Here is a 26,131-nt window from a genome sequence, read left to right on the forward strand (position 1 = left end):
TCACCTCCTCTAGGGGGGTCCGGGGGGATGCTCCCCCGGGAAGATTTTTTTTAAATATTGAAGTTGAAAGCATCAATCTGGTGCACTTTGAGACCAACATTAAGAGATCTATGGATACATCTCTCAACACCCAGATGAAACATAACTCTAAGCAGATGTTCTTTTTCTTTATGGATATTTTACAAATCACTCTCCTTTCAAACTGTATTCTTGTTTTACTGCCATATAGTATTTCATACCTGTTTTTCCTTTATTCTCTTATTTGTTTTATAACTATAATGATCATATGAAGGTGTGCCGCGGAAATAATCTTTTGAATAATTTGTGACCAAACCGTTTGAGACCCACTGAGATAACTTAGACTAAAGTTAACTATCTAAACACTCAGAGAGTCCTTTAGCTCTCCTCCAGCTTGTTGTGGAACCAACAGCTCCGTTTGTCCGTTAGTGCAGCTAGCTAACCAGATGCTAACAACACGGTCCCTGCTGCTGGCACCGGTCCCTCTCTCTCCCCCTCTCCCCCTCCCCCCTCTCTCCCTCTCTCACACACACTAATTGCGCTATGTCCGCACGCACGCGCACGCACGCACACACACACACACACACACAAACACAAACAAACAGAGGGTTTGAATGACACAAGCACACTTTTATTTCCATGCAACTCTCTGATTGGTCTGGTGTCTTGCCTCTGTTGCATTCACTGAACACGGGAAATTACACACCTGCCGTCCTCTCGAGTGTCATGATGAGGTTCACGTAAAACACGGTTAATGTATTATATTATTAAGGTGGAATTGTCCGGTGCTACAGAAAAAACATTCGGGGCAGGCCAAAATATTATTTTACCAACAATGTGGAATTTATTGGCTACATATTACACAGATTATGCACAGCGGGAGCAGCAATAACCGTCAAATAATAATTCAGACAGGGGAGCTCCGCACCCCCTGTCTGCCGCTAGGGGGTGCTGCAGCGCCCTCAGCACCCCCCTTCCCGCGCCCATGCCTACAGATTATGTATGTGCTTCAGCTAAATGTGCTGAGCATGGCTAAGTGTATAAATAGCAGTACGGACATCATCAGAGGCTTCAGCTCATAAGGGAAGGGGGGGTTGAGGGTAGGGGACTGGGTTAGGGAGGGGAAAGATCTTACTACCAGAGCATCAGATCATGAGCAACAGAGACGATCCTCCCTGAGTCATCAAGAGGGAAACTCTGATCCCTAGCATGCTCTTAGTCTGCATGGTGAAGGCTCATGCGTAACTCTGCTGACCTCTGGGTGCACTGCTTCGCAACTTGTGCTTATTGCATAATTGTTCATATGAGATGACTAATAGCATTATTCAATGTTATCGTTGCTTCACTGGCTGACATATGTGAGACATGATAACAAAGACTTGCAAATGTAACTTTTTCCGGCTTAAAAATAGCTGCATAACCAAAGTAATTATTAGAGCATATAATATGTGATTTGATTCTCTCAGGCAATGTGTATTATTGCTCAGTGTCACCTCAGTCACTGTCTCTCCCACAATGAGATTTCTTTACAATAAAGGAGTCACAATATCCTAGTAAATATTATACTAAACATCAGCGTATTCTCTTTCGCCCTAGCTTTACACCACCAATAGCTCTGTGTGCTCATGTGTTCCCGCTCTGTGCAGCCCACAGTCTCCACTTTGCCTCGGGTTGTTGCTTTTTTGTCTGGAGCCCTCTCATCTCTGGAGATCACATTGTCCGCCCTAGAGGTGCTGCTAATGGTCAGAGAGCCAACCGTGTGGGCAGTCTAAGAGAACCATATGCTGTCTGTTAAATCACACTCAGCGGAGGTGGCCGGCTGTTTGGAAGCTAATGAAAATGACAACATGCTTAAAAAGCCATCAGTTAAGCATGCAGTGCATCAGAGCAGGTAGTTCTTGAAGTATTTCCCTTGTTTCTTCATTTCACATATTGTCTTTGTGTTCCACACTGCTCGCCTGCAGAGAGCGGGGATTTAACAGGCGGAATAACTAGGATTTACTTTATAAGGTAGTCTCTCGCCACTATTCATCCAACTGGTTAGGTTCACCCTGGCCTGACATCAAAATGTGCTTTTATATTTGCTTTTTATTGGAGGCTTTTATAATAGCAATGTAGGCCCTGGCCACACTTTTTTTTATTTTAGGCAAGTGAGGCAGAGGAATAGAAAAGTGATGTGTGAGTGCGTGCGTGGTGTTTTCACACATGGTTCAGGCACTGCAATGAAAAGCCCCTGCAGAAGGTTCTTTCTCACTCTTCATTAATAATTCCAGAGAGTGTTTCAACTGAGAGGTGATAATGTTTCCATGGACACTGCTGGCCTCTATTACCACACCAAAGACTAACAGGTACCGCTAAATAGAGGGGAATAGCATGTTTCAGTATGAAACTGTTTGTGTTGAATGCCTGAGAAAGCACTGCAAACTAAACATCCATTTTGTCAGTATGTGGAGACATTATCCAGGCTCACAGTTATCCAAAGGCCGGCCTCACCCTGTGTTTTGAAGCTCGAGGTCCTGAAACCCTGAACAAATAGCTGTTTGTCCTTGAGGATCGCAACAAATGAGAAGGCTGGGTTGCTACACTGGGTTTAGAAAAAAAGGGGAAAGCAACCACTACCCTAACAGCTGCAGGTTTAGTATCTCAATCATCAGTCTTTTATATATATATACCAATTATATATTAAACTGCATGTGTGAATCCAAAGCTACGATATTGTCATACAGTTACAATAATTAGTTAGTTAATTGATTATTAAGTCAAAAACGAATTAGCAACTTTTGTATCTATTATCTTTATTCTTCTGTTAATAATTTGAGTAATTTGTACAAGCAAAACATAGGAAATATTTTCTGCTCTGTGCTTCTTAAATGTGAGGATTTCCATACATTTTGCATTCATGAGGCTCTTTCTGGAAGACAAATTGGACACTAACAAAACTATGAAATTATTAGTCAAGAAAATAAAAGATAATTATATAATAATTAAAACCTACATTTGTAATGTTTGCTTTACTGCAAATTGATTCTCCTCTGTGTTCACAATATTTTAGCACAGCACACATACGGATACAGCTGGAGGAATTGTTTTGTCCAATGGACCATGTTATTGTTGAAGGATGTTTTGGATCAAAACTGATTTAGATTTTGAGAATTCAACCTTGCCTTCTCTGCTGCAAACCACATATCCCAAAACCGATTGCTGTTAATTAGAAATCAACAATAACTCAAATGTAGAGAAGAAAATCCTCTCCAACCTTATCACTGTCTCACTCTATTGAAGTCTGTGTGCAGCGCCTGTGTTTGATGTGTCTGCGTGGGAGTGTGATGAATAGATGGAAGGGCAGTTTGCATGCGCTCACAATATGTAAGATTACAGCCAATGTGGCAGAAATAGCTCCAGTGATATTAGCAGTGTGTGAGTGTGTGTACAGTGTATTTTAATCAATTGCTTGGTGTTTGATGCTTCAGGGAACATAATGATGGTGAAGTGAAGTGCGACATGCGTGAAATTGTACTTCTTACACAACTGTCTTAGGTCAGTCGTAAAGATGGCAGTTGGCCATTACGTGATTGCATTGTGAAAGCAAATTATTTAAGTTGCATTCAAAACTGACAAAATACCAAGACTAAATGATATATCACAAATTCTTAATTAATAACACTTGAAACATGTTAGATTAAGCTTAAATGTTGTTAAATGAAATATCACATAGCCTACATGTAAAGGGCACTCTTGTGTGTACGAATTGAGTAGCACAATGAAGAGTCTTGTGTCTTTTGGATGTAATGGATGACTTACTGAACAACCTTTAAAGGTTGTTCTCAATGTCAGGGTCTTTGTGGAGGGCCCACTTTGTTTACACACGGTAGAAGTGGAAGTTAGGGGTTGGTAAATATGTCTTACTTGGACAAACAGCCTGTGTTGTTCGGCTGTGGCTGATGAAAAAAGGAGTGTTGAGATCCTAATCAAGATTGTTGCTTTGGCAACTAAATCTGACAAGAAAATCGGAGCTATTCCTCTGTTGTCATTATTCCCGGAGAAAAACAGGTGGAAAATGGGTCCCTTTTTCTTCATCTACAAAAGCTTAAATTAACTGTGATAGCATTTAGTTGTGCACTTGGGAGAGGGAGAGCAAATTGTGGCTCCCTTGAATTGTTTTCGCTTTATACAGTACTGCAGCAGTTCAAATTAGTTCCAATAAGTTTATTTGTGTACTCTGCAAACTATTTACAGCTAACTGGTTTGCTTTGGTCTATCCTGCAGAGTTCAGTGTTGTGCATGTGAGCTGACTCCACTAAATTGTAGGTGTAAATGAAACCCCTGCCCAGAAACACTCAAAAGTTGGTCTTTTTGGCAAATGCACTGATGCTCATATGTTCAGTAGTAAGTGCTCCCAGCTGGTAAAATCAACCGTCATAAATGCAGTTAAGTGGAGACGGTCGGTCACTCGACTAGGACACACTAGGATGAGTGATACTACTTTCCATATCATGAAAAACTCACTTTTCGGTGTTTGTCCTCATGCATTTGAGTATTTTGAGGTTCTACCAACCCACAACTATTTTCTGTTTAGGTCAGAAAACATGGGATGCTGCAAGCCATTCAGATTCACCCTTTCTATGTCATATGCCGGCTCAATAGAATATACCACCATCTATCTATATGTATCAACGCCAAACGCTTGAGAACTAGCTTTAAAATTCAAGGCAGCATAAATGTTTTATGTGAGGGGGGCTTAAAGAGACAGACAGGGGTGATACAGGTATATTTAGACAGACAGTACAATAACAAGTTATTTTTGGAAAGCATGTTCAAATGCTTAAGTATGAAATATATGATATATGATAAAAATAATATATCCCACTTGAAGGCTTTTGAAGTTAGTGTTATTTTTTATAACACTCCATAACTAAATACACAAGAGAAAAGGAACATATTAAACTCTGTGTTGATATACTTGAACATCTGCTGCAATCAAAAGCATGCGCTAATGCCTTGCTTTAATAAGTTGTATTATTGTTGGTGCTGCAAAGGCATCAAGATCATGTTAGCAACTTCGGACATTTCTTGTAACTAAGTTTATATTCTGTAGCTATTTTGTTGAGGTGCCTTTAAGCGAAATGCTGATAGGAACAGAGTGGATGTGCGCTGCATTATGGGAGCAATAAAGAGTTTTTCATCTTGGTTTCGACTACGGGGCCTCTGTGTAATTGTTTTTTGTTACCTTCAAGTATAAGTGCAACACAAGCACTATGCTAGTTCTTTGTGCATAAATGGAGCCTTGCAGAAAGAATTTCATAACGAAAGAGAGGCTAATAAGTCATCTATCTACTATCCATCTATCATGGAAAAGTAGGGACACATCATACAGTAAGACCATGGAGTTCTTTTGGACTATATCTTTAAATAAACTAGTTCCTGCCATGATCCGGATATCTTGTTAGCATATAAGCTGTTATCCCACTTCAAGTCACCCACTTGTTAAAACCCGTTAAACATGTTGACCTTTGAGTTTGAAAGTAATAAATGCTAATATGTATCGGCAGTGCTAGACTTTGGTACGCAGGTTTGACATTGGAGCTGCAGAATCAGTGCAGCTGTCACTAATGAACCACAAATGTGACACTAATTAGATGGAAATGGAATGTAGCGGCTTGTGTGTACCGCCCATGTAAGCTTTAACTCCTTGGTCAATGTGGTGGAGCTTGTTGAAGTATCGAACTGCAAATAGCTAGATTTTTTTCTTTTTCTTGCTCATAGTTGCAAAGATGTTTGTGTTGAAATAACACACTTTATAATTGAAGCTTATGCATGACCCGTTCCTGCTGTAAAGCACAAAGAGTGAAGACCCTGCAGATACATGTTCTCTATACAGCTGTCATTATTCATTGAATTAATTCATTGCATTTGTGGTGAAAGGGTTAGTTTCTTAGTTTCCACCAGGTAATGGAAGTGCTCCATTATAAAGCAGGATATCATTTATAAAATAGGTGGCTGGCAAAATGATATTTATGCTTCAATTTCCCCTCTTTTAAATTCCTTCTAGCAGAGGCTCTCGGCAGAAAGTGATTGTTCCACTGCGTCAGAAATATCAAATAATGTGTATCGAGTCTGGGAAGAAATCAAAGATTGCACTGTGAATTGAACCTTTTTATGATTCTGACACTATTACAACTGGTGCCGTATTGCCCCTAATGTTATTTGTACTTGTGCATTAAGGTGTGACCGTTTATTTCTTTCCGCAGACTGCTTTGAAGTGAACCCTTTGAGGAGCATCCAAGGCGACACAGTATTCTGGTGAGTTCCCAAATTGAAATTATAACGCTCTTCACATTTACATAATATACAACCACACATAACCCATCGAGCCTGCAAACACCAGCAGCAAGTGATGGAGCAGAGGGAGAGAAAGGCAGAGTCTATTGATCCCTTTTTATTGCACAGGGTCAGTATGTTTGACCCACCATGCATGCATATTCTCACTACATTAAACACACAAGCGAACCCTACAGTTCTACACATTCTTGCCTTCCCCTCCCACGTGGTCCTCCTCTGTTTGTCACATGCACATTTGACCACATGTTCACAGGCACAAAGAGAAAGAGAGGGATAGAGTGACTGTTAGCTCTTCTCTCATAGGCAGGGTTGGGCTGGCGCCGCGGCTGTTTGCCTCATAGCCTGCGCAATGGGAGTTGGCTCCATTATCAGAGCTGCTGCTTCGCCACCCTGCAGCAAACCCAGCATCCTCTGCTCCTGCAGATTTCATTTCTTATCTCAATAGGGAAAACAGCCCTTCTGATGAACAGCAGAAACCACCCTGGGCTGCTGTGAACATGGATTGAGAATTCATAGATGGTTTGATGAACTTATGACGGCCACAGCATTGATATTCCTCACAGGAATGTGCAGTTGGTCATAGATATGTAAGGGAATTTGCTTTCTACTGTTAATAATTATTCAGGGAGGAGTAGCTATCTGCACCATTAATCCAGTAGTGAAGCAATTATTTATGGAGCTGTCATCAACAGCACAACAAGCAACCGATGCTCAAAGTACAATGTGCTGTTGTGTGCTTCACATTTAGGTCTTTGTGTTTGCAGACAAACAAAGCAACTCTTTAATAACTGCTGTACTCTCGCATGACACAAACTCTGCATGAACCGACGCCACATGTGTGCTCCTTTTGTTAAAAGTGTTGCGAGGGAACCTAGCTAGATATTCCAAATAACACGTTTTCGTAAATGCTTATCTAAATCTAAGTGAGATACCCCTGCGCTTTTGTTTTCCTTTTTTCATTATTTGTGACAACTGGAAAACGTTTTTTCTTGCTTCATTTGGTAATAAGCCCAAAGTCTGTGATGTAAGTGAATAATATGACTTGTTGTGGCATTTTCAACCTTTTGCTAGCAGCTTAATCAATGTCATGAAAAGCTACAACAGTGGTAGTTGTGTGTCAACTTTCTCAGGCTATTCAAATAAGTTATTATGAGCACAAAGGAGTTATGTAATTCTTTATTCCCTGGCTACATTTATTTATTGTGTCTTACAGTAATCACCAGCTACGGCTGCTGTTACTCATAGTAGTGCTATCTCAGGAATCACATAAAGAGTAATGTATTACCTTTGAAGTTTGCTTCGCTGTTTTTTTAGGATGTAGGTTTAAACATTATTTTCTGTTAAATACTTAAAGCTCAGATTAACGGTATTGTAATTATAATAAGTGGGATATGTTTTGGTCTAAAGCAACATTATATGTGTGTTAGCCTTTGCAAGAGTAGACAAAAGTAAAAGAGAATCCAGAGACTACACAGACTTCATATCAAAGTATGTATGAGAGACGTCACCCCATGGCCGCTAAACGCTGCAGATATTGATTCTGATCGTTTTCAGATGGCTAGGGTTTACATAATGTGGCACCGTGAGAGGACATTGATTTTCCTGCTTTGAACTGGCAGTCCTGCAGGATGCTTTTCTGCACAAGGGAAGTGTCTGGCTTCAGCATTGCTCAGTGAAGCGCAAATTGGCTTTATCAGCTGAAGACATTTGGTGACGGGATAGAAACAGACAATGAACAATTACAAAAAAAGAGTTTTCCCCCACAAACATGCAAAATACTTAAAATAGGGTGTAAACATGTTTATTTTTTAATGAGATGAGCGGATCATTGTTACTGAGGATGTGTTGATTTGAATATTTGTACGATATGAAAACAGATTCAGGTTCTGGTTTCACCACTTTCATTAGGTTTCCCTCTTACAAGCTGTTTCATGTAGAAAGACTACAGAGAACAGAGCGCAGCGCCATACAGTTCTCTGAACTGTGTATGTTCAAAAATAACTATGCACTATTGCAAATATACCTATGGAGGGTAGTGATAGTGTGTTTGAGAGAGACAAATTATGGTTTTTTTAGAGAGAAGAATATTGCAGGGAGGAAAATATTGAGTCTTCAAAGATGCACTGGTAATCATGTTGACAAGTGTATTAATTATATTTCTTCTTGCTACACTACAACTACAAAGATTGAAATAGCATATATATAAATACATATATTTTTTACAGAGTCAAAGTAGACCGCAGTCAAAATTAATTTAGTTTATTATTAGGCTTACCTTATTCACAGACACTGTCTCAAACTACTTGCTGACAGCCACAGTATGCACACAGCTAACAAAGGGTTCAAATGCATTTAATGGGAATGTAACACTGCAGAAAAAATCTCCATCTAAATAAATTAATATTTAGTCATTTAATTAGTAGCGTGGATGCTTTGAGATGCTGTTAAAATGCTTATTTAACAATTGTTGTTCCCTGAAGTTTGGCAAATGCTTCATAAAGCATTACCTCGGGTTATAAAACTCAGTGTTTTCTATATAGTTTAAATCAATACCATAATGTTTAATAATAATTAACCAGCCCAAGGCAAAGTATTTTATAAAGGATTGATTATAAGCAGCAATGCAGAGGATTTTTTTTTTACTATAAGTGTGAAATAAAATATCACTTTAACATTTATGTAAGATTTAGCTGCCTCTGGTCTTATGCCTGTCATAAACTATTTTTCTCATGTTATCATACAGCAGGAATAATAAACCAATTGACATAATTTCAAAGCTCTTGGATACATTTCCCTTCATGAGAACACATTCAGAATGCAGAAAATATAGGCAAACCAAAGTATAGTTTTGGACTCATTTTGAAATGAGACTGTCTTCATGCAAATAGCTGTTTTGATGTCTTTTGTTGGCATCTGCTGCTTTTCTCAGGGCGCTATAATTAAACAGGAGGAGGCCGCAACCCTTCTTCATTCTGTGTCAGTTTAAGAAAAGGCTGGCAAAACGCATTGTGTCAAAGCAATAGAAGTTGAACAACAGCTAGATTTCACACACAATAGAATTCATTTTGAGGAGTGTGGGTATTTTTTTACATGTGTATTATTATACATTACCACAGCGGCATACATTAGAAGCCTGAAAAAGTTGGGGGAAAAATCAGTTAGGTGAATATTTGCTCTCTAGAATTAGACTTCATTTTGTGTTTATGACAGACAAGTTTCATATACAACTGCGTGAAAATTAGTATATATAAATACATACATATTATATATTACTACTCCTTTGATTCCATCTGATGATAATGGCTTGAGTCCTGTTTTGTGACACCCCTAATTATAGAAAAGTACGTTACAAATTAGGGTTAATGATCAATGTTAGGTTCAATTGAACGGAGGTGAGCCAAGTTGACCTTCTTTCAATTGTTTCCAGACATTTTGAAAGCAGCACTCGATCACAAGATAATCTTTCCGAATTACAGATAAAAACACCATCTTTTTTATTATTTACTCTTCACGTGTCACCACCCAGGTTTACACCCACAGCACATCCCCTGATCTGACAACATCCTCAGGATAACTCTCATAAATCATCATTAAAGGGCATGGACCTGGGCACTTTGTCAGAGTTTAGAGTCCAGTGAAGAGGCATGGAAAGGGGCGGAAAATAGATCTCTTTGATGAATAACAGATTATGATGGAGAGGTGAGTAAACTTTCCTCTCATTCTCTGCCCACATGTGCAGTGCAGCAAGACTGGCCTTCTCGCAAAGCAGCAAATTGCTGTCTGATCCCAAATGGGATGTAATCCTCCTGGATATTAAGATACAGTGAAGTTCAAATATTTCCTCTCAATTTAATTTAGTACAAAAAGTGAAACTACATGAAAACTCTGTTTAAAAGATCAAATAAATATGCAAATGTATCGTCCCTTTTTTCTAATTATCTATACTGTATGTATTATATACAGTATTTATACACACATTTACATTACAAAGACAACTTTCTTTAACAGTCTGGTGGATCAGCTGCCTTGTTCAGCCACGCTACTGTTTTTGTAATGTTACATTAAAATATCTGATATCAAATTTCCACTTTGACTTTAGCGCTCAGCCCGACTGATGCTGCTTCAACGGCTGTTTGATGAGTTTTAGTTGGTCCTCCTTCTGAGGGAGGTGTCTCTAAAATTAGAAACCTGACTGACATCATGTTAGCTCTCATGTGAGATAACACATAGTGGCTCATTGAAATGAACTTGGGCATTTAACAAAAATGGAAGGAGCTTCAAAAACCATTCATCCAATTGACTTGACACATGACGTGTTGTGGTGACGACCAAACGATGTGCAGCGTCGAATGTTCAGTTGTTTTGAGGAGCTGATCTTGACAAAGCTGCGGGCAGAAACACCAGAGGCCGAACGGGCCCCGCACCAGCATCCTGACATCTGAGAGTATTTGGAAATGTCAGTTGAAATGATGAACATCGACCCACAGTGTACATTCCCTAAAGCAGAGCTACCATCTGTATCTCTTTATTTCACAAACATATCTTTTTGCATAACTGTATGCATTTGTTGTTTCTGTTTCCATGCTCAAGGCAAGTGCAGCCACCTGCTGAGGAAGAGTTTCTGCAGCATTTGCTACAGACTGTTTCTCCATTTGGTCGCTTAAATGGCAACTAATTAGCAAATCAATTATGGGAATCTTCATTTTCGGTACTGACCTTCACCATTTCAGGCTGGACATTATTGCGTTGTAAATTTGTCACGTACTTTTAAACTAAAGTTAACATGCTATAACACAGAAAATGTGGTTATCGTACCTCATTTTATATGCATTTAAGTACTTTTTTTTTACGGACATAACTTTAAAGATGTACTTTCACTTCACTCGTGTATTCATCAGGGATAACACTCTTTGATTAACATTAATGAGATGTAAATGTGTCAGATTTAGGCAAACAGGCTAATAATCATGTGCAATCCCTGATGTTATACAATAAACAAAACACACAACATATACAAAAAGTGGACAAACAGCTTCAAAGCACATACAGTAAGAGGATACAACATAAAAACAGACGGGCATGCAACACTCGGAATAGACTAAACAAGACAAAGTATTTCAGGCCTGTCTTCTTTTATGACTGACATGCCACAATAACACAAAGAGGAACTTGTTGTTGTTTGTATCAGCGTTGTTAATAGCTATTCTGTCTTTGTTTCTTTTTCAAGACTTTTCTTTTCACAAATAGTAATTGGAGCTTGCAGCTATTCACATGGGATCATAGGCTGAGATCAAAACCGCAGAGAAATATGATGCCGTACAGAGAGGAAGGTGTGGCAACAGTAAAAAGGCGACTGCTTTCATACTGTATGACACATGTTATACTTGTGTCCTTCATACTTTGCATTGTGTCTTTTTTGTAGCATATTCTAGCCACTGCAGAGAAGATACAAAATGTGTAGGCTGAGTTTCGGTAAGAAAAGCCAAAGAGCCTCTCGGTAGGAAGTCTTACAAAAGTGTTGCATGTTTAACGCTTCACGCTATGAAATTCTCTGAAAAACTGTGTCAGTGCGACCTGGCATCTCTAGAGACAGGCGTAGTGGGATGTCCCGCGATGCTGCAGGGAGATGAGAGATAAAGAGCACGCTGAAATACAGTTTCTGCTCTCTGATCCACCCACAAGAATATTTTGTAAACGGCTCACGAAGCACGTACAGCTGCATCAATTACAACTGGATGACAGCAATTTCATACATCCAATAAAACTAATCTTAAAAAAGAAGGAAATGTGGCATACATGACAGGGTGAGACAAAGCATAACAGAATTTCACAACAGACATCATGTTCCCTTTGTTTGAAAAAACCCTCTCCTGGTTTTGCAGCGCTGCAAGAAGAGCTATAAATTATTCAGGTACTCCCCTATGGCTGCCCATTTACAGCCGCTCACTGGCGTCTGACTGGTCATATTCGCCTGCAGTATTCCTTCATGATCTGCCCGTTTTAAAATGGCAGCAAAATACATGTGACCTCTGAGTAGGACTCACTCTAATGCCTAATGTATTCATTACACTACGCCTGTATTGGGTATGCGCCATAAAGCCTTAATCGTAAATACTGTGGAATATCAAAATGAATATGTTTCTGTATTGTAGCCTCTGAAGGACATTTCTGTTCAGACAGCGCAGCATGTCCTCTCTCTACACCGCTGTTCCTTCATTCAGGCTGATGTGCAGTGTGCTGTAGTGACTGCAGGGACAAGAGAAGATAGTTGAATTCCCTCTCTGCGAAGCATGTCTGTTTTCCCACATCTCTCGACTTGCTGTCCATACTGTCTGAGGGCTCATTCAATTCTCTCAGATGTATGGTCATGACACCGGGAAATGGCATAAGAAAATGCATTCTTGCAGGATGTCAGGTTGTCTCTGCAGATTGTGGCACTCCCTGCTGATTTTAAGACGGCACATTTTGTGTTCACTCAAGCTGTAATCCTTTTGAGTCCGGCAACCCTATTTTGGTTTCTACACATTGTAGGATTTTTTTTTTTTAATCAGATATAGTCAGACTGTGTAGTTACTTTCAGTAATTACCGTTCTGTGTAGTCATTTTTATCATTGGTGGTGGCCAATTTATGTCCTTAAACTTTGCACAAATGATTTGCCCCATGCATGATATTAGGCCTGACAGTACTACTGGAAGAATGACAGCATCAGTCATCTTGCAAGTAACCTTAAAACAACTTCTGTTCCACCCGCTATCAGCTGTAGTAATTATGAGGGTGTAAGGAGGAAGAGGTGCAGTTGGTATAGAGCAAGACATTACGTGTATAGACGAGGTCGGGGTAAAAACATCAGACTTACTGAAGAGAGCTTTTAATTATCCTTTTTTTAACCGATAGTGAACAACAAAAGTCCCCTAACCTGTAAAGTAGTTATTTCACCTCAAACCTTGACTATAGCGGAGCAAATATTCACACTGCATGTTGTCTTATAGCAGAGATGTGATTCATCCTATTAATATCATTTTATTGTTGAAACATGTCGTGAACTGAGGCCTCAGGTGGCCATGTGTTTTTTCCACGCAGTTGGAGCCAATCATTGATCAATAATATGTATTTTAAAAAAGACAATGGTCATTTCAGTATTTATTTGGTAGTGTATTTCTATTACTTTAAGGATTTTGCACAGGATAATAAAATGAGAAGGTAACCAACCAGTCATCGGCTGTTATGAAGAAAACAATTGCTCTGTGTGCAGCATGAAATCAATGTGCAGTTGCTTAAGGCATGATTGGAAAGTCTAATGATCGACTCACTTCTTCATCGAAACAATGTTTGAGCTTGTTTGTCTGCAATGTGAATCCGTTGCTCTTCTGATGTCTTTCTGAACAAGTAGCCGCTCAATAAATAAAAAATAAATAAATGAAATGCAACATATTTATTCAAAATGCAGTGCAGACATATTTTAGAATATAAAATTGTCATCATCTGAATTTATGCATTTTTGTCAGAATTGCAGCAGTTGGAGACGGAAGAAAACAAAATCCCTCTCCAACTGTAAACCTAATATGTCGCAGGATAAGTAGGTATAATTAGTGAGTGGCACATTCTGCACTTGACAGTTAAATATACCGCTAAAAGGCAGACAGCAAGCTGGGGAATGGTTTCGAATGTCAGTTGTCGAATCAGTCTCTTATCTTATCGTCTGAAGTCATCAGACACTTACAGACACAAATTGAGGTCAAGTCCATTCACTTTAAAAAGAGACGCTGCCCAAATAAAATGGATCAATAAATCCTCTAATCACTCTCCCACTTTGATTCTGTCTGACTGTGAAATTCTTTCTCCTGAGTCCAAATTGAGAGATGGCCACCTTGTTTTTTTTAAATCACCTTTCTTTGTGATGATTTGAGCAGACAATCAGGGAATATCTCAAAGTGAAAATTTTCTGGTTGCTCACATTTAAATTACCTCAAGTCTGCGTAGTTATCAGCATGTCTTTCCTGACTAAATATTTGTTTACAGGACTTGTCACTATGTTATGATTAGAGTCTCTTCGTCAAAGTCATTGACTATCAGTCACGCACTGCTGGCCATGTTTAGTTGTGCATGCCATCGTGAAGCAGGTCTCAAAATCAGGATGGTACTCTGAATCCCCAGCCTGCGTCTGTTCCCCTGAGTCCTTTCCCTTTGGCAAACAAATTGGAGCGAGCTGACCTTTCATCAGATATGCACAGCAAAACTTGAGTGTTTAAGCTTCAAGAAACATGCACGTTAACTTCAATTAATCAAGTGAACACCATTACAGCAGGTGACACATACGAGATGGTTCACTGCACAAACCACATATTTTACTCATCATCACTCCGAGGCATTACTTTCTGACTTTTTCCCAGAGGACGGGTTTGATCACTGGGCTCCGTCTCACATTCACTCACTGTCTGCAACACTCACGTCTACTTTTCTGCATGCTTTGCATTATATAGAAGCTTTAACTGGGGTAAGGTTTGTGAAAAATATGAAAATAATGAATGCGTTGAAAGGAACCATGCCAGATTCTGGGATTATTATTTCAAACAGTATAAGAAATAAAAAAGACCCAAAAAATAAAGAGACTTAATATAAACATGTTTCGGGACGAGTTATTACATTTTGAAGGATCCCCTTTACTGAAAAAACATGTACTATACAATACAACAACAATTAGACCTAATACAATACAAACCAATCTTGCTTTGTTTTTGAGACAAAAAGAAAAAATAACTTTTCCCATTTTTAAAAAGGAATATATAAGTTGTATCGAGCCATATCTTTAACGACAAAAGAAAATGGAACTCACTTCACTCTCCCCGAAAAACCCAGTTCACACAATCCGTTTCCCTTCCTAAAAGTAAAGCGCTCATCCACCAATCTGTGGTTTCTTCCCTTGCAGTGTCATTCGACGAAGAACTGAAACCCAAACTGGCCTACGGTGTGTGAGTGAATGTTAGTGCCGCCTGTCTGGACTCCTTGTATGGCCTCTGCCGCAGTAAGAGTGTGTGTGAATGGATGACTGCTGACTAGTAATGCGCTTTTGGTCTAAATGCAGTCTCTTTAACACACGGCGTCCTCCATCACATAGGTCTCTTGCTCAAGGACACTGACAAATGGACCGTAGGAGCCATGGATTGAACAGATCTATCCACTTTTAAAGAAAATCAATATTACAAAGTTCAAAAGAATCAATGCAGGTCAATAAAGTATTTAGAAAGAGTCAATAAATACTATTATGGAAACAATAAAAACGTTGTCAAATAAAGTCAAATAAGAAGGTCTGGATAAAATAGAAGCTAATTATATACAGTATGCCTATTCAAATGCATTTTCTTATTATTTGTTCTAACCCTTTCATTAGGTCTCATAGTCAAAGGAAAGGAACGAGGCAAAAGTATAACAAATGCAGTTCTTACGCATAATCACCAAATGAGTTCTAAAATGGTCTTGACAAGAGGAATCTAAGTGGTGATACAATTCATGTTATTGAAACTCTGATGAATAAAATCGTCGATACCTTCCTCAAGGTAATAAGAGACCTTAATGTTGCTGTACTTTCACTGGGGGGAGGAAGATGGAGAGTCTTTACATCTGGAACAGAGAAATGAACCCCTCTTTATATTCTGACTAGCTGCAATATCCAGAAAGACTGCGGATATATTATCGAATCAGATTAGAAAAAGTCAGTGGGAGGAATTCAGTAATCTTAGATTCATTATCATTAACTTGCACACATTCTGGAGAAATCACTGTATATCTGCCAGCCATTCATTTAGGTGCTTCAGTTGGTGTAATTTGACAGAGGATTCAGATTTAATAATTTCATTACAGGCGGGATATGAACATCTTTTTTATTGGAAACGTTTTTGAACGCGTCGTCAATGATTTTTCAGGCTGGAACCGGTGGGTGTTCGTTTGGGAAATAGATATCCTGTTTGCAAGTGCTGTCACTGCCTTAGATCATCCAATAGTATTACCTTGCAGAGATAAGTGAGCCTGAGAGTGCACATTAAAATAGAATGGAAATCAGTATTGCCCACAAAATACAAGAAATAGTCAGGGGTTAGAGGCAATTTACTTTCATTCATTTGTGGTAGTTCAAAAGATAAATCCTGCTGTTCCAACGGTTATTGAACTTTCGGCAGAAAAACAATTCTAAATAATTTAATTACAATCTGGACTTTATTGCGGATAGAGGAATGATCTGTGATCAATCCATGGGAAACACCGCAAATGAAATACAGTGGAGACGATGAACTACCTCCAGCAGCAGGAACATGATCTATCAGCAAGTTATGGTCTGAACCGTTTGAAGGGCAGTAACTGTGACATAAACCCTTTTACAAGTCTTTCAAGCAGGAAGACCTGGTCTGCAGTGTCAACTGCCTCACTGAGATCAAAAAGGGTTCAAACAGAGCAATGACAAGCACAAACAGCAACAAGCGGAGCTCAAGGACAATCGTCTATGTGGGCCACAACGTCTTAAAACCCAATTAAAACATCTCATTATTATTCATAGAAGAGAAGAGCTGTTTTATTAAACTGCTTTTTCGTAAACCTTTGAGAAATACACAGTTTTTATAAAATATATAAATGTTGTATTGAAATCAATGTCACACTGCATCTCTTGAATATTTAAAGAAAACGATTTTGTGCAGGTTATTAAATACTGCCTCACCGCAGCACATGGAGAAGAGCTCCAAATTGTTACACATTTTCTCATTGCAGTCTAACATCTCTTAGGGCCTAACAGAGAGAGATTGACATTTTCATACTTTAAGCTCTGGGTATAATTCATGAAAATGCCGGGCATATTTGAAGAGCTTCAATTTTAACATTTTATAGAGTCCCAGAATCTCACCAGAGGTGACTTGTTCCATCCCGCACGGTTCCACATCCATTATAAATGGCTGGCTCAGACAAGCCAGCAGTATACATATGTTTACAACTGTCAAATGCATCAAGAGGTGTCCTGAAGAAACAGCTATCCATCTGAGCTGCATGGATCCCGCAGACCTTGTTGTAACATTATCTCCCAAGTATGTTAATAATACATAAAGAAATAAATGTGCCCGGGTGCACAGATTCAAAGACATGGCAGCCAATGTAGCTTCAGCATAGAATATACAGTATTTTAAAGTGAACGCTGGGAAATCATCTCACAATTTGCACACTTTCTGTAAATAATCCATATTTTAAAGTTGTAGCATTTAGTCTATGTATCTAAACTACACTAAACTAGACTGTTAATATAATCAGCTTTAATATGAAAAACCTTGGATTGCAAATTATAAAAAAAAACATTTTGGATTCAATGGATTAAAATTAGTTACCAGTTTGCGGTTGTATTTTCAAATGTTTATAAGTAAAGGAAAATAATCATTCAGTTCCCTTTCTGCTCAAAAGGTTGAATGAAGGTCCCTTCATTGTGAAATGTCATTTTTCTCAGACAAAATACTTTTGATGCTTAGGGTGAAACAGAATTTAAGATTCAGTTAAAAGCTCCCTTTGAATGTGTAGTTCAAGAACAGGGCAGTGAGGTGTTATCGGTATTTTACTTTTAAGTAGCTTTAAATGTGATTAATTGTTAATGTGTTGAGGCTGGTGTTTTTCAGTATTTTCTTTAAAGGGTCTGGGGAGAGTTTTTATCTTTTAAGTTCAGTGACACTTTGTAGAAACCTCGTAAAAGTTTTTATTTTATTTTATGTTATTTATTGAACAACTCAAAATATGGACTCTAGGGTCGCAGCAGGCAAAGGAGACACACATTAATGGTTTATATACCAAAGTGTTCGATGTTCATGAGAAACTAATTAGTACTACACAAATGTAATTTCCAAGAGACAACAGGAAGCATTTCTTCTGTCTGGCACAAACAGAGGCTCAGGGGAACTTACATAACATTAAACCAAAGTAAAAACATTAACTTTAAATAGTGTCTCAGTTTAATACACAAAATGACTTAGCTCTGTAGCATTTAACAAGACTAAGAGTCCACAGCCATGCTAGAGGCTCTGTGAGGATATACCTTTCCACAGTGTTGCTTTTAGCAAAGCCTAAAATGCTTACATTTACAATGCTAGCATGGTGATGTTTACCATTCAAGGATCATTTGTCCTTCGACAACACAGGGCTGCACAACAACATGCAGTTGCAGCCTACGCAACAAAAAAAACACATGACAAAACAAAACAGAACAAAAACAGAACCACATTCCTGTAGTGCTTGTAAACAGCAGCAACACAAACAATAGTGAATTCAATGTGAAGTCTCAGATACCATGGACTGCATCTTTCCTTTCAAAAATCAGCATCCTAACACAAAGAGCAGCTGAGGCTGATGGGAAATCATTAGTTTTCGGTATTTATTTATAAAACTGGGATATCTCTTTTAACTGGTCTCCCTAAAAACTTTTAAAGAATGAATGAATTCAGAATGCTGTGGCCAGGATTTTAACAAACACAAAAAAAAAGGGATCACATTTCCCTTGTACTGGCATCACTGCACTGGTTACCTTGTCTTTCATAGCAGCTTTACATAACCTGGTCCTTACGTACATCACTGACTGCCTTTCATTTTTATAACCCTACAAGGACACTCAGATCCTCCAATGCCTTTCTTTAAGTACCAAAAGTATAACACTAGAAATATCGGGAGGCTGCTTTCTGTTTTTATGGCCCCAAACAGTGGAACTGCCTCCCATTGGATCCTAGCCCAACAAACTGATTAAAAAGTCAATTAAAGACCTATTTTTTAATGTTGCTTTTAATTAGGGGTAGTTTTAATTGTATCACCGTTCATGTTTTATTGTTTTATGGTCATGTGATATAACACTTTCTGTTTGTTTAAAACTTGTTTTTTAGTTATGTTCTATGTTCCTCACTCTTTAGTTTGTATCTGTAAAGCACTTTGGGCTGCATCTTGCATGAAAGATGCTATATAAATAAAGTTATAATTATTATTATAAATAAAGTATATTTATATATAGTATTATTTAACCTGATGTTGGCGCTAGAAGATTTTACATGGTCACCAAATTCAACCTGAAGGGACCATGGTTATATTCATAGCAACCCATCCAAGAGTTTGTGATATATTTCAGGTTGGAACGAGGAAGTGCTGGACGCACATGAAGTTAAAGCTTAAGTTTTGAGATCCAGATGAGTTGGTTGTTAGCAAATACTCCACTTTTAGTCAAAGACATGTCAGGAAGACACAGGTAACAAACAAGGCAAACATTGTAAATAGTTCATAAATTAATGCACGTCACAGTTAAACGTAGTCTACTGTAAATTAATGACAAAAAAACTGGTGAAATGTAATGTTTTTCAGAAGCAGAAGTAGATTAAACTTGATTTATAGAAAAGCCAATAAGACAAATGAAGGACATGGATTTTGGAATTCAGCACCAATAACATGAGAGCTGAGGAAATCAGCTCCATGTATTCCTCTTCGACATATTGGAAAACGATTTGTATCAAACTTCTCCTCTCCTGCTTGTTCTCTTCATCCTGAGTGTTAACTTCACAGATAACTCCTGTTACTGTTGGTAATGAACAAAAAAAGAAACCCAAATAAGAGAACCCTGAGTATTTAACGGCCTGTTGAGAATTGGGATGTTTTGATGGGCAAGGAAAATGAACAGCACTTGTTTTTTAACCTATTTTGTTGGTGACTGCTACACCACCACCTACATACGCCATAGTTAGTCCCAGCCCTTGTTTACATACAAGTTATCACATTCATTTAGCAAATTACGCTCGTGCTTGGGGCTCTGTAAAATGGTTTTGCCCTCCCACTTTAATGGGGAAGAGGGGGTTGTAAAAATAATTTAAAAAAAATTCTCTCCTCAGCCTTTGAATATGTTGCCTCAGAATACCCCAGAATCATTGATCCCTCCAAAGGGATTTTTACAGCAAAGGTGCCAATATTTTATTTTGCAGTATTCAATTAATTGTGAGAAATGTTCACCCAGCTAAAGGCAGCTCCATTACTCTCTCATAACCCTGCTTAGAGGCTTGTATGTAACAGGATATGCTAACACTTGTCGTACTAAGCCCTTGTAATCTTCATGCTTGAATTTGTGAACAGAGGACCACGTCTTTTCCACATACTGTAAATACTGATGGTGTAAAAAGCTGTGTGGCTTGAATTCCCCGGTGTTTTTAAACATTCCCAAGAGTATAACGCAGCAAGCTGTGATGCTGCAGCACAGGTGTAAAGGTGACTAAATATGACTGAATGATAACTAAAAGTTACGGATTATGGTAAGATCTATATGTAAACCCCCTCCTTCACAGTACATTCTTTCTGCAGACTGCAGCCCATATGCTTCTGTGGCAGTCAGTGAACCATGAAATCACTTGGTTTTCATGAAGCTGATTTGCATTCTCAGGTTAAAGCTCAATGGGGCAGGAGAGCTAGTTGTAAAACCTTCATTTAGTATATCAGACCTGTCTTTCCTCATTACGGCTGCACAAAATGATCAAAGTGTCACAGTTACTGGAATGACTCCACATGCTAATGGCACGAGACATGCAGACAGCAACACCAAATGACCCTGTTTTTAAACAATCACACAGTGATCTATATTTGTAACCCTCCTCATCATGAGCTGATGTAGCTTAGTTAATGAGGTTTGATATGAATATTCACCCACCCATAGCTCCGCAAAAACAATCTTAGTTTGAATTGTAGTTGTAGGTTTCGATATGAGCAGCTTGAGCCGTGTGAGTCCTATACCGTTCATAATAATCTAATTTCCTTCTGTGCCTCAAAGCCATATGTAGGCACTGCTTCTGTTTAGCTACATTACTAAGGCCCTTGTAATATTTCTTCCCGTCTATCTGACATGAACAAATCAAACGCACAAATATTTCCATAAACTGCACCATGCTGTGATGGCACCAAAACCTGTACACAGTTAAGATATCTGCCTGAGGACGGATTACGCACGTTATTGGTGGAACCCAATGCAAAACTACAAAGCTCCTTGGGAATTAGGGAAATGTGAAATCTAATCCGAGTGAGCTATTTGTTCATAAGGGAAAATATACCTTGATTATTTTAATAGAATAATTTAGACATTTAAGGGGGAGGCTCTGAAAGTATCCCTTGGTATAACATACTAAAGAGTAAAACAAAACAATCCCAACTCGGGGTACGCTTACGAGCATTTGCAGGAGTTTTCAGCAGTTTGCTTAATTTACATTGAGATCACTCTGTTAAAATACAGGCATGTCTTAAGATATTTCTCGATTATTCAGCAGTGCATTTCTATAACAATGTTTTCTATAATTGTTTTGTATTAGGAATCAAAATCGATGCAGCAGAACCAGAGATATTGTCAATTTTGTTCCACTCACTATTCTTCATTTTCAATGTCAAAACTTACCTACATTTCCTATGATGCATCTCAACTACCAAAAGTTGGTTCAGAGATGTGTCAAAATGCTGTATTTAGTAGTACAAATGTGTCAACACTTTCAAAAGCAAATGTTATTTAATATTTATTTTGGCTGCAATCTTTGAAATTATTGATGATAAATGATTCAGCACTTGCCAGTAGCTTTGGATGAATACCATATTATGATGTTTGATGTTTAGTAAGCTATGGACTGCTAAAAGGTTTTACAAGATGTTGGCCGGTCAAACATGTCCAGTCACCCAGTCCTTACCCAAATGACTGAAAGGTAAATGCCCTGTCACACTGTCCCGAAATTGACACCCGATGGACACACGATAAAGGAAATGTTCAAATTCGGCTGTGATCGTAGCAACATCGGGCCATTCGTGAGGGCATCTAAGCCATCGTATGACCGCCGGTGGAGTCTCTCAGACTCCGGCAGCAACTTCGTGAGCGGCAACTTCGTAAGTTACTCGTGAGGACATCTTGTCAAATCGTGTCATCTTCGTGTTATCATCGGTGCATTCACCCTCACTCTGATCGGGGTGAATGCCCGATGGCACCGAGGATAACAAGATGCCCTCACGATGGCCTTACGAAGGGCAAAATTGACACACGAATTCAACACGAAAATGAACCTTCGCAAGGTCCTTCGGCAATTTTTTGGCATGCCAAAGATTTTGCCTCCGCTCACGAAGTTGCTGCCGGAGCCTGAGAAACTCCGCCGGCGGTCATACGAAGGCTTAAGATGCCCTCACGAACGGCCCGATGTTGCTACGATCACAGCCGAATTTGAACATTTCCTTTATCGTGTGTCCATCTGGTTGTTTTATTGCACAACAAAATCATGTAAATATATTATGTAAATAACCCAATTTGTGTTCTGTGAAACTAAAAAGGATATAATATATTATTTTGAAGGACAGTTGACAGGAAATTGTTGTTGTTATGGAAACAACATTACGGAGAAAACGTAATATTTTCTACATATAAAGACGGATAAAGTAAAGAACAAAGTCTGAAGATATCAGTACAGTATCATAGTACTGTAACATAATTGTTTTTGGTACTTTCATTGCAGTTGTATGTCTTAAATGTAATGTAAATGTTGCCTTCGTGTGTGGTTCGGGGCCATCTTCGTGCGAAATTCACAATTCCATATTCGTGTGTCAATTTTGGGACAGTGTGACAGGGCCTTAACTGGAGCCAACAAAGACATGGAGTGGGTGCAAACAACATAATTAGGACTTTATGTGAGATAAATATTACTGTTTCTCATGTGGCTGTCTTTGATTCCAGGGCTTTGGTTCATAATGAAAGATCTTGGCAAACATTGGTTGGATTGACATGAAATATTGTACAGATGATGAATCCTGTAGGTTTTGTTGAAGTGGCATCAACATTTCAATTACACAGTTAAAAATCCCCCAAAACTATAGATCCATTGCCATGTCATTTGGAACACATAGTCATGTTCTAGCTCCAATCTTCAGACCGACATTTAGTTTTCTGCACTACTTTTGTTTATGACTAAATACCTGCAAAACTAATGACATTAAGCCTAAATTGTGCTTTTTTATTTTCAACACTCGTTTGTCATCAAGTTAGGTAGCAACCGTGTAAGATGTGTTCACAAACCTTGTGTATTTGATTTTGAATACACACTCATTTGTAGATTGGTGTGGTCCGAGCAAAGGATCCAGAAGCAAAGTGGTAGGAGGTGAGGAGGTGGACATTGTCCCGCACGCTTTATGCTGCTGCACTGATTTTGCACCGCCGCTGGTGTGATCCTATTGTAATACGGTCTGTAGTTAGTGTTTAGTTTTCTCCAATGTAAATGATTAAGGCTTATTTTTCTTTTTTGGTATCTCTTCATTGTAAGTGAAATGTGCATCAACTATCACAGTGTAAGAAAGCGGCAATAAATATAAAACCATGTTTAGAGTAAATATGTATCTATGAATATACAGTATATTCAATCCCCTTCACCACACTCTATTCAGTGCTGAAGGCCACAACATTGAACATTTGAAAGTTGTCATACGTGAAGAATTTTAACAAATAACTATTTCCAAGGTCAAGAATGAACCTTCAAGCTGCACATATCTTTGTGAGTTTAAAAACATTTACAGACTGATAAAAGCTGCCTGTGACTCATGTTTTTGTATCAAATAGTACATACATGTTTTATTACATTTAGAATTTGTTAATGTGTTTAATCATATATCATGTTATATGATTACAATCATGTTATTCTGTGTTGTACGTTTCTAAAAACACAGCTAATGTTTACTTAACTGAATTAAAGTTTTAATTAAGTAAGTTAATGAAATATTTATATCAGACGTATAATGCTAAATGGGATGTAATAAAGTAAAGCATTTCTGTATTTCCTCTTTTTTTACAATCTATATCAATTCCATATACGGATTTGAGGACCGTAGTGTGTTTGTGATCAAAGCTCAGAGATTTAATTAATCTTTTATGTGTTTGAATATATAATATGAAATCTTGTACGACCAATATAAGGACATCCACTAGCCCAAAAAACAAGTGAAAAATATTAATCCAAACGACAATTTCACTGTGAAATTCAAAGAAATAGCCACTGTTAAACATGTTTAAATTAAGGCTGAGTTAACAAGCTCTGTGTAAGGGCACAGATAGCCTTCTTCAGGATGTATGATCTACCAGCCTTGTCTGATGTAGTCTAACCATACAACCAGCCTTAATTATCACTGAGAAGGCCGGGCCCTCTCTTGGTAACCTTGTCCCCTGTCAGCGCCCGATTCATGAGTATTGATTGGCTAGGGAACACACATACACCCACCATTCATCTTTACATGACCTTTAATGCCAAAGGTTTGAAGAAGCTAATAAAAAGCAAATTATTCAATCAAACTGCTCAGACAAGCAATTTTCCGTTGAAACAGGTTTTGTCTCATTTGAAGTAAAGAGCTCAGCTCGGTTCACACCAGGCCAGTGCGATGGGAGCGCTCATTAGAGTCTGAAGAAGTTTTAGATTAGTGGTAATGGCTCAGAAATAAACAACTGCTCTTCCTTAATAATCATCTGACTTTTTCCCCACTTGACTCTGAGAATGTTGGACCCAGTGATTAAACTTGATAAATTATATACATTTAAACACATTAAGTCTACTCTTCTGCCCTCACCACACGTGTAGATGCATGGCTATGCAGCGAGCTAAACACTCTCCCAAAAATGACCGAGACAGGAGCTCATGTTTGGTATTTTAATAGGAGCGGTGTGAAACTGAAATGATACAAACAAAGACATGTATAAATATCTAACAACAACAAAATATAATGTACTTTTCCCCAAAAATAAACCAAATGCACTCCAACATCCAATAAGGGACAATTACTACTCATGCAGCAATTACATACATGGCTTAACTACATATGCTGAATTTAGATAAATGTTACATGAGATGCAAAAATATAAGTAGCACATTATACAAAATGTTTCCCTAAACAAATGTACTCACAGATTATGCCTTCTCAAGGGTGAAAATAACCAGATGGAGACAGATAGAGTCAGGGACCTGTTCCACATGCGGCTCTCAAACAAAATGGCAGAACGGAAGCCTAACACAGACATTTGACTAAGAACGCACTTGCCTGTCCCTAGAGGCCACTAAGGATATAGCAGTCAAGGAGATAGATGTCAGTCATTAGAATGACAGAACACTCCCCGCCTGGCATCTATGTAAGATGTCAACACTAACTAGAAACTGAGAAAGGAGTGTTAGGTCTGATGCACTGTAGTAGCTCACTTCACAGTGACTTATTAGTGTCCTTTTGTAAGAGAACGACTGTCTCCGAGATAGGTCTAAGAAACAGCTTTGTCGTACCGTCCTTGACAATCTTCACCCCAACCTTCTGTATTTGTCACTTTGAGGTATGCAACGGCACCGATTGCCTTGGTGGAGGCGTCACAGAAGACACACACTTCCTTCTTATGAGCTCCAGAGAATGAAAGCGATGTGTACATCAGAGGAATTTTCAAACCCTGAAGATCTTCCAAGGAGTCCTTCCATCTTAGCCATTCCTCCAGTTTCTCTTTAGGGAGAGGTGCGTCCCATTCACAGCCATCAGTCATAAGCTCCCTCAGGATAATACGGCCTTGAATGCTGACGGGTGCTGCGAATCTCAGAGGGTCAAACAAGCTGTTAATGGTTGACAGTACACCACGACGTGTGAAGGGTTTATCACTGGCTGCCACGCGAAAGGCAAATGTGTCTGTAAACAGGTCCCATCCAAGCCCAAGACTATGTTGCATAGGAGGCGAGTCTTGACCGATGTCGAGGTCTTGCAGAC

The 26,131-nt window shown here is 38.7% G+C and overlaps 1 protein-coding gene across 2 annotated transcripts in view; it reads left to right on the forward strand.

Annotated features, from left to right (window-relative positions):
• lrfn1 (leucine rich repeat and fibronectin type III domain containing 1) overlaps window positions 1-26,131 on the forward strand; it is a 150,981-nt gene that overhangs the window by 67,190 nt on the left and 57,660 nt on the right. For both annotated transcript variants that reach the window (XM_034096751.1, XM_034096753.1), the window contains exon 2: window positions 6,267-6,318. The gene's annotated coding sequence lies outside the window, so the exon portion shown is untranslated. The remainder of the gene's footprint in view (window positions 1-6,266; window positions 6,319-26,131) is intronic.

Source organism: Pseudochaenichthys georgianus, chromosome 13, assembly GCF_902827115.2.
Source record: "Pseudochaenichthys georgianus chromosome 13, fPseGeo1.2, whole genome shotgun sequence".
Taxonomy (NCBI): domain Eukaryota; kingdom Metazoa; phylum Chordata; class Actinopteri; order Perciformes; family Channichthyidae; genus Pseudochaenichthys; species Pseudochaenichthys georgianus.